Genomic DNA, 8603 nt, shown 5'->3' on the forward strand with positions numbered 1-8603 from the left:
ATATCCAATCGAGATGATTCAAGTTGGGCTGGAAAGTTAACTTAAAGGGCTACAACTTTGTAGTTTACCAAAAGTCTGAATTCTGACGTTAAATGGGCCAAAATCGTCAGTTAAGTGAAGCCTAAAAATCTGGGATTTTCTCCAAACGGGAATAGGATTCCTTGACCTATTTAAAGGCTCTTTAGGGTAAAAAAAAAAAAAAAAAAAAAAAAACCTGAGAGGAAAAGGGGGCTGCCGCATTGAAGATTTTTCTTTTAGGAGTCTTTCTGAAGAGGAGGATCTGAGGGCAAAGGCGAGAGCTTCATGTTGATCAACCATCAGATGAAAGACATAAGTTTTATTTGTTTTCTTTTAGTTTTATTATGAACTAAATTTTATTTTCTAGAGCGTTGATGTAGTCTAGCAATGAACACACAATTTATATTTTGAATTATTTTATTTTTAATATTTCCATGATTGAGTGTTTAATTCTTATTCTTAATGCTTACTATTTTTTACGAATTATGGTTTGATCAATTGAATTACAATGAGACCGAGAGGTGATTTGTTATTTTAGTTCTAGAATTAAACACCATTAGTTGAGCGAAAGTAGAGATGCTTTACCGCGACTAGTGTGATTTTTCAAAAAATTCAAAGTACGTAATGAGTCTCCAATTAATTAAATTCACATAGAGATATGGAATTGTTAGTTGAAATATTTTTAATATTATTCGAGAGAAGATATTGAATACTTAAGGAATTTTTAATCATCAACGGGAGATTATTAGAATTTAATAATTAGGAAGAATAAATTGTGTGGGATTTGTTAGGTGAAATCAACTGCTCTAGATCCATTCTTATCATATTTTTACACTTTTAGATTTTACGCTTTGTTATTTTTTTATTCATAGATTTATTTTTATTAAATAGTTTAATTTAATTCAAATAGTAGAACGTTCCATCCATTTTCGATTTTCCAAATAGTACTTAATTTAGTAAATTTCGGTATTCAATAATATAGTTAATCCCTGTGGGTTCGACATTCGTTTTCTAAAAACACTTTACTACTTGTTACGATTCTGTGCGCTTGCAGATTATTTTACGCGAACAAGTTTTTGGCGCCGTTGCTGGGGATTAACTATTTGTTATTGATATTGATACTAGCTAGATATTTACTACTTTGGATTTTATTTTATTTAATAAAAAAAAAATTAGGTGCATCTGAGTTTGTTTTCTTTCTTTCAGGAAGTAGAAGTGCATGCCCTGATCTAAACCATTAGACCATACAATCTTTGATCCTGAAATTGAAAGAACCTTACGTCAGCTCAAGAAGGAAAAGAAGAAAGAGGCCAACACATCTCTATCTAAGATGGCCGATCAAGAGCAAAAGGTGTTAAGGGATTATGCTATGCCCTCGGTAAATGGAGCTACATCGAGCATAAGGAGGCCACCATACAAGCCAATAATTTTGAGATCAAGCCGGCCATCATTCAGATGATACAGCAGACTGTCCAGTTCGGGGGCTGTCACAAGAGGATCCTAATGTCCATATTCAAATTTCTTGGAAATTTGTGATACTTTTAAACATAATGGAGTGACAGATGATGCGATTCGACTAAGGCTTTTTCCCTTCTCACTTAGGGATAAAGCAAAAGTTTGGTTGAATTCTTTGCCACCTGGCATCATTACTACATGGGAGGAGTTGGCACAAAAATTTTTAGCAAAATATTTCCTCCCGCAAAGACAGCAAAGCTAAGGAATGATATCACCACGTTCATCCAATTTGAGGGTGAATCATTATATGAAGCATGGGAGAGGTACAAAGAATTATTGCGAAGGTGTCCTCATCATGACCTTCCAGCATGGCTTCAAGTGCAAACATTCTACAATGGTCTAGGAGCTACAAACAGGTCTATGGTTGATGCAGCAGCTGGTGGAGCTTTAATGAGTAAAACTCATGAGGCAGCCTATGAACTTCTGGAAGAATTGGCATCCAACAATTATCAATGGCCTACAGAAAGAGCAATGCCAAGAAAGGCAGCTGGAGTTTTAGAACTTGATTCTATTACCTCATTGGCGGCACAAATGGCAACTTTGTCTCAACAACTAGGTAAAATGAATGTTAATGCTATTCAAACTAATGTTGTTTGTGATCATTGTGCAGGAAATCATTCAAGTGTCGACTGCCAAGTGGGAAATCCTTTTGCCCAATCGAGTTATGGACAGACAAATTACGATGTCAAATTTTCAACGTCAAAATAATCCATACTCGAACACGTACAATCCTGGATGGAGGAATCACCCTAACTTCTCATGGAGCAATAACCAAGGCAAGCTAAACCACCTCAGCAATTTCCACAGCAAGAGAAGAAGCCGACACTTGAGGACATGTTCATGCAGTACATGCAAAGACAGATGTGGCGATCCAAAACCACTCAGCTTCAATCCACAATCTTGAGGTGCAAATCGGTCAGCTCTCAAGCATGCTCACAGAGAGGACTGCAGGAACTTTGCCAAGCAACACTGTCACCAATCCAAAAGAACATGTAAAGGCAATATCATTGAGAAGTGGGCGAACATATGAGGAGCCAAAAGTAACAAATGCCAAACAAGATAAACCTGTGGATAATGAGGAGTCAAAGATGAAGGAAAACTACAAAGTTGTAGCCCTTTAAGTTAACTTTCCAGCCCAACTTGAATCATCTCGATTGGATATCTGAGCCCAAAGTTATGCTGAAAATACTAACTGATGTGCAGGCTGGAATCCTAATCCAAATTGGACTTGGATTTTGTACAAAATTCCTTTGATTCCTTGCTCTTCTCATTCCTTCAAAGCACAAATGAATAGATAAATATAAATAAAAAAATCAAATCAAATCAAAAGAAATAAAGGAAAACTAACAATTTTAATAAATAAGAGGATAATAAAAATCATGTAAAAATTACACTTATCAATATGATATATTTGTGTTAATCTAGATATGCATAATTTGACTAAGTAATCACTTGGATAAATAACTAGGTTAATCTGGTTGTGTTTAAGGGGTCTAAATTTTTTTTTTTTTTTTAATTTATCAATTTTGTACCCCTCCTTTCACATTCATGATGAGTTTCATCATAAATGTGAGAGAAATGAGGACTACATCATATATTCTAGGAGTATGTAAGAATTTTTTACATATCCCAAAGACCCAACCAAAATAAAAATGTCACACATACTAAAGTGTTAGAACTAATAATTTGGGAACAAATAAATTAATAAACTAAAAACTAATTAATTAATTATTTTTGAACTGATAGGTTTTTAAATTGGAAAAAATAAATTTAGTTTGTCCATAATGCTTGGCATTAGATATAGTAGTAATAAATTGAGAGCAAATAAATTGATAAAATAATAAATAATAAAATTTTAAAGTGAGAGAAGTATACGGTGACAAATTTTGGTGACTTGTTTAGGCCCCCCTTACTCAAAATTCTAACTTTGTCTCTACCAAAAATAATCATGGTAGGATGATTTTTCTTATTAACATGATGAAATAATTCATAATATTCATGGAATGATTAGAAAAATGTTCCCCATTTGTATGATTAGTTTCCAAAATGAGACGCATAAATTTTGATAAAATTGATAATTTATTGATTAGTTCTCGTGTAATAATGTACTTATTATATGTGCACAAATTTTCGTGTATCACTTAAAATTCTTGAAAGAAAAAATAAATCGTAACCCTGGTAGTTGAGATGCTCACTTGCTAATTTGGTTTTAGTACTCAAAAGTTTTATAATTTAGTGAAATTATTTGATTTAATTTATAAAGAGAATAGGGTTTTGAATTCTTCTTCCTTATTTATTGTAAAAATTGAATTATTAAAGTAGAAAAAAATTATAAAAAAAGCCCTACAATTTTCTTATCAAACAAAAAATTTACACACACATGTATATATATATATGCCTTCTTTCAGCAAGAATCACCATGTAAAAAAATTCTTTGCAGGATCTTTCAATAGACTAGCAGGAAAAAGGCTTTTATGCTTTGTTGCGGGTAGAGGGGGGTAGACTGCATGTGGCCGCGGAGAAAGAATATATGCAGTTGTGGGCCTTGTGGCATGTGGGTGATGTTTACAGCTTAGACTTTACAAAATAAAAAATAAAAAATAAAAAATAAAAATAAAAATAAAAATTTGTCAGCTGGCGTCGAGTTGAAAACTTGAAATGTACACACCTTAGCCGCTGTTGGCAGCTGGCTACATGACAATCTCAATATGTGTGGGTGTGGTATAAAGAAAATCGGTCATATTAATGGCTATTTTTAGGGCATTTTAATTTGTTAATAGCCAAGTTAATGAAAAATTGAATAGACTGTTAAAACATTAATTGTATTTGGATAAATTACATATTTGGTTCCTAGTTTTTACACCATATATCAATTTGATCTCTTACCTTTCAATTGTGTTAATTTGGTCATTAATCTTTTAGTGTCGTGTCAATTTAGGCTCTGCCGTTATATATTTTATAAAATTTTGCTTGTATGGCAAATAGCCAAAATAAAAATTTTAGTATATTATCATATAAACGGAAGCTAATTTTTTTATATTTATTTTGGTCATTTAACATGTTATCAATTTTCATTTAAAAGATAACGGCAATGAATAAATTGACATGGTACTGAAATGTTATAAACCAAATTGACACAATTGAAAAATTAAGAATCAAATTGAAATATGGTGTACAAGATAGAGATCAAACATATAATTTACCTATTATTTTCTCTTTTCCTATAAAAACTTTTTAAAATTAGTTTACCATTGTCCTTAATTTTTCCCCCAAAAAAAAAATTGATTGGGAAGTGAAATCAAATAACATTAATTAGTTTAGACAGCTACAAATCACATCCAGACAAATACAACCGCCGACATTTATTTCCTTTGAGCGGGTAGTTAATGAGACGAAGACTCCTGCCCACTAAAAATATAGTTAGAGAAATTACAGAAAAAAACAAAAACAAAAACAGAAAAATAAAGTGGCGGACAAATCTGTTTGTCGGTCAACTTAAAGTATATATATATATATATATATACTTTAAGTTGCAGAACTTGTGCTTGATTGGTCTAGAGATGGATGGATTGCGGTCCCCTTTTTTAAGGAAGCGCCGTACCAATATTAGAAATACCGTATCAACTTTTCTAAAATGTACTTAATAAAGAGAAAATATCAAGATGTATGAGTTGTATTAGTGATGTTTTGGGTATTTCGACGAGTATTATTGTTTTGGTTGGTATAGTAAAAAACAACAAATAATGTTAAAAATTAAAAAAAATAAAATAAAATGAAATGAAACATGTTATTTAAGCTAAGATATGTTGTCTTATTATATTAGGCTAATATTTGGGCTTATAAAATATGTTGATTTCAATGATTATTATAATTAAACTTGAAAATATATAAATACATACAAGCATCTAAATATGTATGTAAGTGTATAACTAGCAGTAACCACGAAACAGTACACTGATATTATTCTATACCAAAATATTTCATTATTCCAAATTCTGATCAAAGTAAAACAGTTTGACTACTTCAATAATTTTTTAAAATTCTTAAAGAAAAGAAAATACAAGAGCTTTTTGAATAGTGCTCTATAAAAATCACAATAAGTTTGCAATTAAAATTTTCCAAAAAAGAAAAAGGGATCTCTCTCTCTCTCTCTCTCTCTCTCTCTCTCTCTCCACAACCTATCTAGACTAAATTTTATTCTCCCAAAAAAAAAAAAAAAAGATCAAATATCATGCAATAATTAAATATGTGGCATATATTTTTTTACTCATAAAATCCAATCAATTCTTTAAAACATTCTCCCCTCTCCCCGTGTATGTGTTAAAATACTTAGTATTTTTAGAAGAAAAAAAAATCAAATCAATCACACGAAAAAGAAAATAGTTTAACTTGTTTTTGGATAATGGCAAATAGTTTAGCTTAAAGGTGAAAAAAGAAAACATTCATTTCATAAAAATTATATAACTCTCAACATTCATTTTACAAAAACTATGTGATTCCCAAATATAAGCAAAGAGTCTGCAAACAAAAACAAAGAAAAAAAAAACCCAAATTTTCAGAAAGAAAAAATAAATCAAAATTTTGAAAAAGAAAAAAATAACAACAAAAAAGCCAAATAAGTTGAGAGAGAGAGAGAGAGAGAGAGATAGAAGGGGGGGGGGGGCACGTAGATTAAAGAAACAATTTTAATCGGTTGAAAAAAATAACAACAAAAAAGCCAAATAAGTTGAGAGAGAGAGAGAGAGAGAGAGATAGAAGGGGGGGGGGGGCACGTAGATTAAAGAAACAATTTTAATCGGTTAATCATTGTGCTTTCAACTCAATTTTGTGGTGCTCTCATTATATGTGCCGAGAATGCAGAAACAACTTGTGCCAAGTAGCACATATTTTATTGATCATTGTTATATATTTATACTATCTATAACATAATTTTCCTTTTTAAATTGGACTTTTACGTGGTTCAAAAATAACTCCATTAATACAAAGTGTCTTCTCTCATTAATAGAGTCATAAATGTTAAACACCAAATTTAAAACACACATTTCTAGGACACCTATAGCTACTACTCCCTCCGTACCACTTTGTTTGTCCTGTTTGAAAAGTCAAACTTTTTAAGGGAACATCATTTATTATTTTTTCTACCTTTTAAAATTGTATAAGTTTCCAAAACTACCCTTAAATAAATTTATCAAAAAATTGAATTAGTAAATTAATAGGGGTATAATAGGAACATTAGTAAATTAATGACTTTTAATTTTAGAAATAGGAAAATATTTTGGGACATCCCAAAATGGAATAAATGACAAACAAAGTGGGATGGAGGGAGTATCATTTTGAATTAAAAAAAGAGAACACCTTATAAAAAAAAAAATAAATAAGAGAAATGATATGTCTACAACATTTTTACAACAAATTCTAAATGGCAAGTTGTTACTGGTTGTTATTATTGGGGTAAAAAAGTAATCTTAATGTTAGTTTCAAATTTGAACCAATAACAACTAACCACTTGTGATTTGTTGTAAAAATGTAGTAAAATTGTTGTAAATAAAAACTCCTAGAATAAATAAATAAATAAAAACTCCTAGAATTTAGGCTTATTTATTTATTTTTTATTTTTTATTTATCCTTCATGTTCATCTTCTTCTTTTCCCCCTAAAATTTAGCTTTTTTTTTTTTCTTTTTCATCCGATTAAATTAAATATCTCCGGTAATTTTTTTTTTTTTTTAAAAAAAAACCCTCCTACCCTGCTTATCTCAAACATATCAAATTTAAAACACACATTTCTAGGACACCTATAACTATTATCATTTTGAATTTAAAAGGAGAACTCCTAGAATTTAGAGAAAATAATTTAAGGAGTATTTTTATGAGAAAAGAAAAAAAAATCATTAATATTTTGATAACTTTTTCTAATTTTCAAAAAGCATGGTATAAAAACTTTTTAAAAAATGATATATTAATAAATATCATAAGGGTACATAATAACTAAACTTTTTAATTTTTTAATTTTTACTTCTTTTCAACTCTTTTTATTCAATGGTTGAGATTAAAAAAATGCAATTTTTAATTTTCAATCTCAACTATTGAGAGGTATTACACTTGAACTCAATCCAAGTTTCTTTGGTATGGTCCTCAAAATGAAAAATGCAATTATGCAGTCACAAGTGATGTGAGAGCTTGCAAATGGATCAGTTTTTTTCTTCTATTTTTTTAGGCAACAAACTGATCAATTCGATCTGTCCTATTAGGGTCTTAAAAACTAAAAAGATCCTCACGAATAGGATTTTAAAATCATGACCATAATTCAATCTTTTACGAATTTTCCTATTCATATATTTTTAACATAAAAAATTATTGTAAAAAAAAATGTATTATCTTTATTTTATTTTCAATTTAAATAAGAGAATAAATTTAAAAAATACTCAAGAAATAAATGATAATAATACATAAAAGAAAACATGTACCTTGAAAATTCCCCTAATAAACTAAATAACGATTGATAAAATCATTTATGTGTATTTTAGTTCTATAAACTATTTAAAGTACTTACAAAGATAATTAAACCTATAAAGTTTTAAGAATAATACATAGAATTTTAGCCAAAGAAAGATAAGTAAATGATTAATATGAAGTCTTCCCTAAAAAAAATTGATATGAAGCCTTATGACTGGGTTTGTGAGAAGACAATTGCCTAAACAACCGAGAGAGAGAGAGAGAGAGAGAGAGAGAGAGAAAAAATGATGAAGAAGAAGAACAAGAAGAAGAAGAAATAGTAAGAGTTCAATTTTCACTCTTATATGGCTTGTATCACTGAAAGTTCAAAAAGGGTATGAAACACCTTTGAACGATTGGACCCTCAATTACAAAAATACCAATTCAAGCTTTATATCAAATAATTAATGTGCGGAACATGATAACAAGTTTATAACAGAATTGATAAACAATCTAAGTCAAATATAAACACATCCACAGCAGTAAATATAAAGCAAAAATAAAGAGAAGTAAGATGCAAATACACAGACAACACACGATGTGTTATCGAAGAGGAAACCGAAGTCCTCAGTGTAAA

The 8603-nt window shown here is 29.9% G+C and overlaps 1 non-coding gene across 1 annotated transcript; it reads right to left on the reverse strand.

Annotated features, from left to right (window-relative positions):
- Positions 1–1728: 1728 nt before the first annotated feature.
- On the reverse strand, positions 1729–1835 carry LOC111994242 (small nucleolar RNA R71). The gene has a single exon (XR_002881055.1). It is a non-coding gene; the product is annotated as a small nucleolar RNA R71 (small nucleolar RNA).
- Positions 1836–8603: the final 6768 nt, after the last annotated feature.

This window comes from Quercus suber, unplaced genomic scaffold (genome assembly GCF_002906115.3).
Source record: "Quercus suber isolate HL8 unplaced genomic scaffold, Cork oak 2.0 scaffold_389, whole genome shotgun sequence".
Taxonomy (NCBI): Eukaryota; Viridiplantae; Streptophyta; class Magnoliopsida; order Fagales; family Fagaceae; genus Quercus; species Quercus suber.